Below are 12,319 nucleotides of genomic sequence, written 5' to 3' on the forward strand. Positions count from 1 at the left end.
AGGAAGCCTCCCAATTATACCAGAAGGCCATGCAGCAATGAAATGTTTCATATGGCAGGCGTAGAAGCAAGACAGAGAGAGGAAAGAGGTGCGACATCCTGTTATACAACTAGATCTCATTCGAGCTCACTATCAGGAGATCAGCATCAAGAAGATGGTGCTTCACTGTTGGTGAAGGATCCGCCCACTATCCCATATCCACCACCCACTGTTTCCAAGCAGAAGTCTGAGGCAGGGGCATAGTGCAGAAGGATAATATGGGCTTGGAACCCCCATGCCACCATCCTCCAGACCCAAGAGTCATAGACCCACCAACAGCTCACACCCCCAGTATGGAAAAGCTACAGACACTCAACATCAGCCCAGCCCATGAGAGCAGCTACAGGTGCTAAACCCTGCAAAGCCACAGGTGCACTGCATTAATAGAGTTTTTTCATGAGCCTCTGCCTCTGCGGCAGGCTACTCCCCTCCTGCTACACAACACCCTACAGCCAGTTTACCCCTCCCCAACTTACCCACCTGTTTTTACTTCCAATCCCACCCCTCTCCCATCCATGAATAAATCACCTCCCACCAGGCCCCACCTGCAACATTCGGGATTACAATTACATGTGAGTTTAGGTAGGGACACACAGCTAAACCATATTATTCTGACCCTGATCCCCTGAATATCATATCCTTCTCACAGAGTAAAATGCAATCATGCCTTTTCAAAAGTTGCCGAAAGTCTTAAGTCATTGCAGCATTAACTCAAATGTAAAAAGTTCAATGACTCACCTGAGAAAAGGCTACAGTCCCTTTTGCCTATAAGTTCCTGAATTTAAAAGGGAGTTCTTTTCTTTCAAGGTACAATGATGGTACAGGCATTGGGTAAGTTTTCTCAATCCAAAGGGGAGAGGTTTGCCAGGAAAATAACACAAATGGGATCACAGGGCCAATGCAAGTCCAAAACCCAGGAGGCCAGTATCCATTCAATTTCACGGCTCGAAAATTATCATGAGAACTCACCATCATGAGAAAGGATTAAGGAGATGGTGTTTAACTATTTGTGAAGGATCCTCCCCCCACCCCCACTTTTCACCACTCACCCCCACCATAATCCACCCATTCTCCCCAATCTCCACCTTTCAACACCCAGTGCCCTCCATGATTAAATCACCTTCCACCTGGCCCCACTTTTAACATTTCTGATTACAATTCCACATGAGTTTCCATAGGCACACACAGCCAAATCTTATTATTCTGTCCCTGCCCCACAAATCTCATGTCCTTCTCACTTTGCAAAATACAATGATACCTTACTTACCATTCCCGAAGCCACTACGTTTTTTTTTTACAGCCTGCAGAACCAAGAGCCAACCAAACCCCTTTTTGTTATGATCATACAGAAAATTAGTATCGTGAAGTGAAGCTATGAAATGCCTTCAATGACTTTTCCCCATCATCTTGGCTAAGATCCCCAAGGCCTTAACTCATTCCAGCATTTACTTAAATGTCTGAAGCCCAAAGTCTCATCTGAGACAAAGATGCGGTCCCTTCTGCTCCTGAGCCTCTGAAATACAAAGCAAGTTAACTACTTCCAAGGTATGATTGTTCAGACATTGAGTAAGAATTCCCAACCAAAAGGAAGATTTTTGCCAGAAAGAAGAACAAAACACAAACGGGACTTGCAGGTCCCATGAAAATCCAAAACCCAGCAGGCCAGTTATTCAAACCTACAGCTCCAAAGTCATCCTTTTTTAATCCTTGTCCCACCCCCAGGGCACAAGGGTATGAGGGCGGGGTTCTGAAGGTCTTGGGCAGCTCTCTACCTGTGGGTTTGCAGTGTTCAGTCCCCACAGCTGCCCTCATGGGCTGTGCTGGTGTTGACTGTCTGTAGTTTTTACCCACAGAAGGTACAAAGTTCTTGGTGGGTCTATGAATCTGGGGTCTGCATGATGCTGGCCTCCAGTGTGGGGGCTCCAACCCCTTATTTTCCTTCTACACTGCCCTAGTAGAGGTTTCCCAGGAGGCTCTGCTTTTTTGGCAGCCTTCTGTATGGACACCCAGGCATTTTCATACATCTTCCGAAATCCATATGAAGGCTCCGAAGCCTCTGGGCTAGTGCTGTGTGCACTCGCTGGCTTAACACTGTGTGGAAGACATGAAGCCTTATAGCCTGTATCCCCTGAAGCAGTGATGCAATCTGTACCTGTGCATCTTTCAGCCAAGGTTGGAGCAGGAGCTGGGGCTGCCGGGATGCAGGCAGCAGTGTCCTGAGGCTGCACATAGCAGCAGGGTCATGGGGCTGGCCCAGGAAACCATTCTTCTCTCCTATGCCCCAGGGCCTGAGAGCATGGGCTGCTGCAAACATCTCTGAAATGCCTCCAAGGCTTTTTCACCCATTGTCTTGGCTATTAGCACTGGCCTCCATTTTATGCAAGTTTCTGGAGCCTTCATGAATTTTCCCCTTGAAAATCAGCTTTTCTTACTGACCACTTGACCAGGCTGCAGATGTTCCAAACTTTTGAACTCTGCTTGTCATTTAAATATAAGTTCCAATTTGAGGTCATTTCCTCAGTCACACATAACCTCAGTCACACATGAAAGCACAGGCCGTTTGATGCAGACATGCCCCCCACCCTTGTGCTATGCTACCTAGAAGTTCATTCCACCAGATATGCACTAAATCATCACCCTCGAGTTCAAGGTTTCACAGATCTTCAGGGCAAGGTCGCCCTTCAGCCATGTTCTTTGCTACAGTAAAACAAAACGTAACCTTGGCTCCCATTCCCAGTAAGTTCCTCATTTTCATCTGAGACCTTGTAAGCCTGGCCTTCACTTCCATCCTTCTGCCAGCCTTTTAATCACAACTATTTAACAAGTGCCTACAATGGTCCAAACTTTCCTTCATCTTCCTGTCTTCTTTCAAGATCTCCAAACTCTCCAACCTCTGGCTGTTACCCACTTCTGAACCTGCTTTACATTTTCAGCTATCTTTGTTGCAGCCTGGCAATGCAGAAGAGAAAGAAGTCCATTTTCAGGGGGAAACTTCAAGAAGCCTTCAGATATTTGCATTAAAAAGAAGTCCAGTGCTAATAGCCAAGACGATGGGGAAATGTCATTGAAGATATTTCATAGCTCCACTTCGCAGTACTTTATTTTCTGTATGATCATAATGAAAAGGGGTTTAATTGGCTCATGGTTCTCCAGGCTGTAAAGAAAGCATAGTGGCTTCTGCTTCTGGGAGGACTCAGGAAGCCTCCCAATCATACCAGTAGGAAAACAGCAATGAAATATTTCATACAGCAGGAGTAGGATCAAGGCTGAGAGAGCAAAGAGGTGCCACACCGTCCTATAACCGGATCTCATGAGAACTCACTATCACTAGGTCAGCATCAAGAAGATGGTGCTTAACCATTGGTGAAGGATCCGCCCCCCAACACAGCTCCACCCCCTACCGTTCCAGACAGAAACCTGCTGCAGAGGCAGAGGCTCTTGGAAATCCTGTACTATGGCAGTGCAGAAGGAAAATAAGGGCTTTGAGTGACTATGCAGGAGGCCACTATCCTCTAGATCCCAGATTCATAGACCTACCAACAGTTCACACCCTCAGTATGGAAAAGTGATAGGCACTCAACACAAGCCCCGCCCATGAGAGTGGCCATGGGGGCTAAAGCCTGCAAAGCCACAGGCGCACTGCCCTGGTAGAGGTTTTCCATGAGCCGCTGCCTATGCAGCAGGCTACTCCCCCTTCCTACTACCCACCACCCTCCCACAACCCTACAGCCAGCCTACTCTTCCCCACCCTACCCACCCCTTTTTTCTTCCACCCCTACCCCTCCCATCCATGATTAAATAATCTCCCACCAGGCCCCACCTCCAACATTTAGGATTACAATTCCACATGAGTTTTTCCAGGGGCACATAGCCAAATCATATTATGCTGACCTTGACCCCCCCAAATCTCATGTCCTTCTCACAGAAGAAAATACAATCGTGCCTTTTCAAAGTTTCCAAAAGCCTTAACTCATTCCCGCATTAACTCAAATGTAAAAAGTTCAAAATCTCATCTGAGACAAGGCTACAGTCTCTTCTGCCTATGAGTCCCTGAAGTTAAAACGGTGTTCGTTTCTTTCAAGGTACAATGATGGTACAGGTACTGGGTAAGCTTTCTCAATCCAAAGGGAAGAAATTTCTAAGAAATATAACACAAATGGGACCACAGGCCCAATGGACATCCAAAATCCTGCAGGTTCACTCAATCTCACAGTTCCAAAATCATGAAGAGAACGCACTATCAGAAGGACGGCATTAAGGAGATGGTGTTTAACCATTTGTGAAGGATGCACCCCCACCCCTGCCTTACACCCCCAACCCCACCACAATGCCCTCCAACCCTCCCCACCACCCAATCCACCCCAACCCTCCCCACGCCCCCAATCATCCAACCTCCACTCTCCATCATGTTTAAATCACCTTCTACCAGCCCCCACCTTTAACATTTCCCATTAACATTCCGCTTGAACTTTGGTAGAGACAGAGAGCCAAAACATATTATTCTGTCCCTGGTCCTCTAAAGTTCATGTCTTTCTCACATTGCAAAGTGCAATGATGCCTTCCCTAGAGTCTCTCAAATCTTAACTCATTCCAGCATTTACTCAAATGCCCAAAGCCCAGAGTATTATCTGAGACAAGTGTACACTCCCTTCTGCCCATGAGCCACTGAATTATAAAGCACGTTTACTACTTCCAAGGTAAATGATTGTACAGGCAATGGGTAAGCATTCCCAGGCATCAGAAAAAAAAATTGCTAGAAAGAAGCCCAAAACACAGATGGGACTCATAGGATACATAAATGTCCAAAACCCAGCAGGCCAGTGACTCAATCCTACAGCTCCAAAATCATCGTTTTTGAATCCTTGTCCCACATCCATAGCACAGGGCTGTGAGAGCTGAGCTCCCAAGGCCTTGGGCAGATCTGACCTGTGGCTTGGCAGCGTTCAGCCTCCGCGGCTGCCTCTCATGGACAGGGCTCTTGTTGAGTGCCCATAGCTTTTCCACACTGAGGGTGCAAGCTGTTTGTGGGTCTATGAATCTGGGGTTTGGAGAATGATGCCTCCCTCTGTGGGGGCTTTAACCCTATAAGTCTCTTCTTTGCTCCCCTAGTAGAGGTTCCCCATGAGGTTATGCCTCTTGGAAAAGCTTCTTCCTGGACATCCAGGATTTTCTGTACATCTTCTGGAGTCTAGACAGGAGCTCCCAAGCCTCTAGTCTCTTTCTCTGTGCACCTACTGGCTTAACACTATGTGGAAACCATCAAGGCTTTGAGCCACCTCTGAAGCAATGACCCAAGCTGTACCTGTGCATCTTTCAGCCATGGCTGGTGCTGGAGCTGCAGGGATGCAGGCAGCAGTGTCCTGTGGTTGAGCACAGCAGCAGGACCATGGGACTGGCCCAGGAAACCATTCTTCTCTCCTAGACCCCACGGTCTGTGACAGCAAGGGCTGCTGCAGAGGTCTCTAAAATACCTTCAAGGCCAGTTTCCCACTGTCTTGGCTGTTTGCACTGGGTTCCTTTGTATGCAAATAACCTAAGCCTTCTTGAATTTTCCCCCTCAAAATCGTCTTTTCTTTTTGACCACTTGGCCAGGCTCCAAATTTTCCAAATTTTAGATCTCCACTTGAAGTTCCAACTTGAAGTTATTTCTTAGGTCACACATAAGAACACAGGCTGTTCAATGCAGACAGGACACCTCTTGTGCTATGCTGCCTAGATGTTCATTTCACCAGATACATCCTAAATCATCACCCCCAAGTTCATAGTTTCACAGATCTCCAGGGCAGGGTCCCTGTGCTGCCACGTCCTTTGCTAAGGCCAATCAAATGTAATCTTGGCCCCTGTTTATAGGAAATTCCTCATTTTCATCTGAGAAATTTTAAGTCTGGACTTCAGTGTTTACCCTTTTCTCAGCCTTCTGATCACAAGTATTTAACAATTCTCTATAGTGGTCCAATATTTTCCTCATCTTGTTGTCTTCTAAGCTTTCCCAACTCTTCCTACCTCTGTCCTTTACCCACTTCTGAACCTGGTTCTACATTGTCAGCAATCTTTATCACAGCCTGGCAATGTGGTAAAAGAGAAAAGTCCATTTTCAGGGGGAAAATTCACAAAGGCTTCAGATATTTCCATGAAAAGAAGCTGAGTGCTGGTTGCCAAGAAAAAGGGGAAAGGGCCTTGAAGGCATTTCATGGCTCCACTTCACAGCACTAATTTTCTGTATGATCATAAAGAAAAGAAGTTTAATTGGCTCATGGTTCAGCAGGCTGTAAAGGAAGCATAGTGGCTTCTGCTTCTGGGAGGATCAGGAAGCCTCCCAATCATACCAGAAGGCCAAGGGGCAAGGAGATGTTTCATATGGCAGGAGTAGAAGCAAGACTGAGAGGGGAAAGAGGTGCCACACCCTGTTATACAACCAGATCTCATGAGAACACACTATCATGAGGACAGCGCCAAGAAGATGCTGCCTAACCATTGGTGAAGGATCTGCCTCCCACCCCCACCTCCCAATGTTTCCAGGCAGAAGCCTGCTGCAGACGCAGAGTTCTTGGGAAACCTCTACTAGGGCAGTGCTTTAGGAAAATATGGACTTGGAGCCCCCACACAGGGGACTACCACCCTCCAGACCCCAGATTCTTAGACCCACCAACAGCTTGCACTCTCTGTGTGGAAAATCTACAGGCACTCAACACTAGTCCAGTCCATGAGAGCAGCCATGGGTCTCAAACCTGCAAAGCCACAGGTGCACTGCCCTAGTAGGGGTTTTCCATGAGGCTCTGCTCTGCAGCAGGCTACTCCCCCTTCCTACTACCCACCACCCTCCCACCACCCTACAGCCAGTCTACTCCCTCCCACCCTACCACCCCTTTTTCCCTTCCACATCCACCCCCACCCATCCATGATTAAATCACTCCCTCCCACTCCCTCTCATACTCTTATCCCACCAAACCCTTCCAATCTTTGTTTGCTACCCACTACTGAGCCTGCTTTTACTTTTTCAGATATCTATATAGCAGGTTGGCTATGTAGCAATAAGAAAAATCCCATTTAAGGGGAAAAATTCAAGAAGATTTCAGAAATTTGCATATAAAGAAGCCCTGTGCTAATAGCCAACACAAAGGGAAAAAGGCCTTGAAGACATTTCACAGCTCCTCTCTGCAGTTCTAATTTTCTGTATTATTGTAAATAAAAGAGGTGTAATTGACTCATGGTTCTGCAAGCTGTGAAGGAAGCATTGTGTCTTCTGTTTCTGGGAGGAATCAGGAAGACTCCTCGTTATATCAGAAAGCCAAGGGACAATGAGATGTCTCCTAAAGCAGGAGTAGGAGGAAGACAGAGTGAGGAAAGAGGTTCCACAGCCTGTTAAACAACCAGATCTCATGAGAACTCACTCACTATCAGGAGGTGATGGTCCTTTATCAAGGTGATGGTCCTTTATCATTCGTGAAGGATCTACCTGCACCATTTATGACTAAATCTTTTTCCACCTAGGCCCCACCTCTGACATTACAGAATATAATTCCACATGAGTTTTGGTAGGGACATAGAGAAAAACCATATTATTCTGTCCCTGACCCCACGAATCTCATATCCTTCTCACATTGCAAAATACAGTCATGCCTTGCCAGCAGTCTCCCAAAGTCTTAACTCACTTCAGCATTAACTCAAAGTTACAAAGTCCAAAGTGTCATCTGGGTCAAGGCTACAGTCTCTTTTGCCTATGAGTCTCTGAAATAAAAAGCAAGTTCACTGCTTCTGAGGTACAATGATGGTACAGGCATTGTGTAAGATTTCCATATCCAAAAGGAAGACATTTTCCAGAAAGCTTCTTATTTCTCTCTGAGACCTCTTCAGCCTGGCCTTCACTGTCCATGTTTCTGTCAGGATTTTTGTCACAACCATTGAACCAGTCTCTAGGATGGTCCAAAAGTTTTCTTATCTATCTATCTTCTTTTGAGCCCTCCAAATTCTTCCAACCTCCATCCATTACCTGGTTCCAAAACTGCTTCCACATTTCCAGGTATCTTTATAGCAATGCTCCAGTCTTCATTTGCCATTTTCTGTATGATTTATTTTGAAAAAGAGGTTTAATTGTCCCATGGTTCTAAGCACAGTGCTTCTGCTTCTAGGAGGCCTCAGAAATCTTTCAATAATCATGGAAGGCAAAGAAAGAATCAGTTGTCTCACATGGCAAGGGGAAAACACAGAGAGTAGGGATGTGACATAGAGTTTTCAGTGACCAGATCTCATGAGAAGTCACTCATTATTGTGAGGATGGTACAAGGGGATGGTGCTGAACCATTCATGAGAAATTTGCCTTCATAATTCAATCACCTTATAGCAGGATCCAACTTTCACATTAGGAAATATAACTCAACATGAGATTCGGTGTGGACACATATTCGAAATGCATCATCAGTCTTTGAATATTAAGACGTCCACAGCAGGCTTTATCCAGCCAACTTCTTTGAGACTCTTTATAGGGTTTGAGGTCTAGAGTACATACACTAAAATATTCATACTTCAAAAAGCAATAAAGTGGCATTATCATTGTTCCAAAAGTTACAGTGTAGTTTAGGCATTCATAGCATGATTTAGTTCACATTTGCTACTGTTTCTATTCTATCACCATATTAACTGTTTCCTATACAATTCTGTATTCAGCTGGATTTCAGTTGAGCACAAAACCATCCTTGTACTAGCTCTTTGCTAGTGTTATTATTCTGCTGTAGAAAGTGTCTTTGAACTGGAAACAGTCCACGATGGAGTATCGAGTCATTCAACACTATCAATTCCTGGGTGACTGTTTGAAAAAGTAGTATCTCTTGTTGCAAGAAATGCTGCATCTGTGAGTCCATGTCTCTCACTGGAATTGGATGGAAGTGGTGAATTTCAGCCAAAGTGGCCAAAGAAATCCTGTTCCTGTGATTCTGACATCATCAGCCTCTGCACCTCTATCTTCCCTTCTGCCACTTGTTGTCTGCTCTCCGTGACTTTAGTAAGAGCTTCCTTGTGTATGTGGATGATGTCCAGGATATTGGTCTGGTGTCCCTGAGACAGCACCAACAGGTCCATGGCTGGGTCCAGGTCCTGCCTGGACTGATTGGCAAAGACCTCACTGACAGTGTGGAAGGCCTCTATACTGAAGTGAATGGCCTGGTCCAGCTCCAAGGCCTGGCTGAGGCTGAAGAAGAACTGGCAGCCTTCTGATGCTCTTTCTTAAGGCCTGTCACCACTCATTGGCTGTGAAGTTGAGCTGAGTGTCCTGTTGTCCACCTTCTTGGTGAAGCACTTGAAGCCATCAATCTTGCTCTCCCACTCCTAAAGGTTGAGTGTTGCCCTGGGGGTGGGCTCAGGGCCAGGAAGAATCTGGCACTCACCAACTCATCCTTCTCAGCCTTCCTCTTGCCCTGTCTCCAGGCTGTCTCTTCAGTGCTGGTGGGGCGCATCAGAAGTGACAAAAAATGTGGCACTGTGCCTTCATCCAGAAGCTGGCCGTGTGGTTCATCCACCAGATTGGGCCCTTTCTGCACTTGAACATAGACACTACTTCACCATAGATGCCTTCCACATTGTCAGTGAGCTCTTTGCCAATCAGCCCAGGCAGGACCTGGACCCAGTCATGGACCTGTTAATGCTGTCTCAGGGACACCAGGCCAACACCCTGGACATCATCCACATACCCAAGTAAGCTCTTACCAGAGTCCTTCTCAAGATGGCCTGTGGTCTGCCTCTTGGCATCCAAGAAGCCCACAGTGCCGTAGAAGCCCTGATGCATGGAATGGAGCCCCAAAGGCAGCGCACACCCCGCTCCTGAGCCTGCTGCTCATTTCCTCTGTGTGGCTCCATTTGCAGCACATTTGTTGCACTGAGGCCTGTGCATGCCAGGCAAGGCCAAGCTGACTCAAAGAGCAACCAGCCACCTCTGCAAGGGTGTGCCAGGAGCTGGTGGACCAGCCACCAACCTCACTCCCTGCCAGTCAGGATAAATCAGTTATTCTGCCCTGGAGGTAGAGCCCCAGCGCCATCTGCTTTTCCTCAGGCCTCCACTCCATCAGCTGTCAGGTGGTGGTCACTCAGGCTGTGGGAACCTGGCCATCCCTGTTTCCTTTGAGTGGGGGAGGTTGGTGGCTGGTCCACCTGCTCCTGGCACACCCTTGCAGAGGTAGCTGGTTGCTCTTTGAGCCAGCTTGGCCTCGCCTGGCATACATAAGTCCCGGGTACTGACAAGCTGCTCCAAGTGAGTTTGTCTTGTCTTGGGCCAAATTCTAAGTCTGGCCAGGGCCACAGAAGGCCAAGTCCCCTGGGTGGTAATCCTGGCTGCTGCAGGGGGGCCTATGATGCCCCTCCCCTCCCAGGGCTCAGGATGAGGTCCAACTGGGACAGGATGCTTTAGGTATGGGACTTGTGCCCCAGGAGGGGGCCTCTGTCACACAGGTTGGGTGAGAAGATGTATGGCATGCTGCTGGCTGCCAGGGCTGTTGGGATGCACATTCACCCTTCCCTTCAGGGACCTCAAAGTGACCAGCTTCCCCTTTAAGAATGACTTCCCAAGGCCCAGGAGCCATCTGGGGCTGCAGAGCAGCTGGCCGCATGCTGCCCTGGCTTCTTCCATGTTATGCTGGTCACTACCCACCAAGGGGGTTCAGATGCAGGCATGATGCAGGACGGTTGTCTCTGGACCTGTGTCTTGGTTATCATGGAGCTGGACTGGGCCTGGTGACAGGGCCCTGATGGGGTTGTCCTGGGTGGTCACGGGGGTGATCAGAAAAGATGCAGAATGGAATTGCTGCAAGGATGAATGAGATGACTGTCAGCACAGAACAGGCACCCGGTGAGTGTTCAGGGATTACCCTCAGTAGCTGCCCAGAGGCCAAAACCACCCACCTGACAGTGACTGTCCCCAAGCCAGGAGGAAGAGAAGCGAGCAGGTCCTACTCACCTGAGTCTGATCAGTGAGCTGTGTTGAGATGTGCCTCTCATCTAGAAAATGGTCCTTCACACAGAGCCACTCACAGACACTGCTGTGTGTCTCTAACTGCTCCACAACACAGAGGCGATGGGGACTCAGCAACAGTGACATTGTGGGGTGACACAACCCACCACAATGGAAGCCTGCTTGGGTCAACAGGGCCCAGAGTCAGTGTCCTCTATCCCCTGAACTGACATGTGTGCATGCAATGTGTTTGTGTATGCATGTGTGCCTGTGTGTGTGTGTGTGTGTGCGCGCGCACATATGTGTGTGTTTGTCTTGCTTCTCTGGACAGGCCTAGCTTCTCCACTCATGGGTGCACCCAGATCCTCATCACTGTCACCTTAGAGCATTAGAGCCTCTATAGGTGCTCCCCAATCTCTGCCCTCCCCACCCATGGTGGTCCTGGGGATGCAGACAGAGGAGGGGCACTGCATAATGCTGAGAGGGCTGGCACCCTCTCTAGGTGGAACACAGGTCATTTGTAAAGTTGTAGGTCTGCCAAGCAGTATTGGATTCAACACATCTTCTCACCTTCTCTTTCCAGCCACCCTCCAGGGTGCCCTGACTCACCTTCCCTGAAGATGGACATGAGGCTCCACAGACAAACCCCCTACCTGAGGTCACACAGTGGCCAGCGGGCCAGGTACTGACCAACCACCACTGACCAGGTTCCCAGTGATGAGGCCCCTAATGAGCACTCCTCCATTGACCAGGTCCCACTGATCAAGTCCCCACTGACCATGTCTTCCTAACCAGGCCCGCACTCAATAGGCCTCATGGGCCAGACTCCACTGACCAATTTTCCACTGACCTGGTCCCCAGTGACAAGACCGGGTTCCCACTGACAAGACCACTATTTACCAGGTTGCTGCTCACCCGACCCCCCGCTGAACAATTCTCCATAGATGAGACCCCAGCTGACCAAGCCACCTCTGACCAGGCCCTCACTGACCAGGCTCCAAGCCACCAAGGCCCCACACTGACCAGGCCCCTGGTATACTGTATATGCCCCACCAACCAGTTTTTCATTGTTTATGTTCCAACCAATCAGGCCCCACTAATAAGGCCACCACTGACTAGGTCCCCCCACTGACCAGGCTTCCAATGACTAGGTCACCAGGTCCCCACTGATGAGGCCTTTACTGAGGAGCCCACCACTAACCAGGCACCTGCTGATGAGGTCCCAAATGACTAGGTCCTGATGACCAGGTCACCTCTGACCATGGTCCACTGACCAGGCCCCTAAGCAGTCATGCTCAAAGTCTTATTACAATGTCCCCCTCAGCTCACAGACCCTCCCTCCCT

This window comes from Pan paniscus, chromosome 17, assembly GCF_029289425.2.
Source record: "Pan paniscus chromosome 17, NHGRI_mPanPan1-v2.0_pri, whole genome shotgun sequence".
In the NCBI taxonomy this organism is placed as follows: domain Eukaryota; kingdom Metazoa; phylum Chordata; class Mammalia; order Primates; family Hominidae; genus Pan; species Pan paniscus.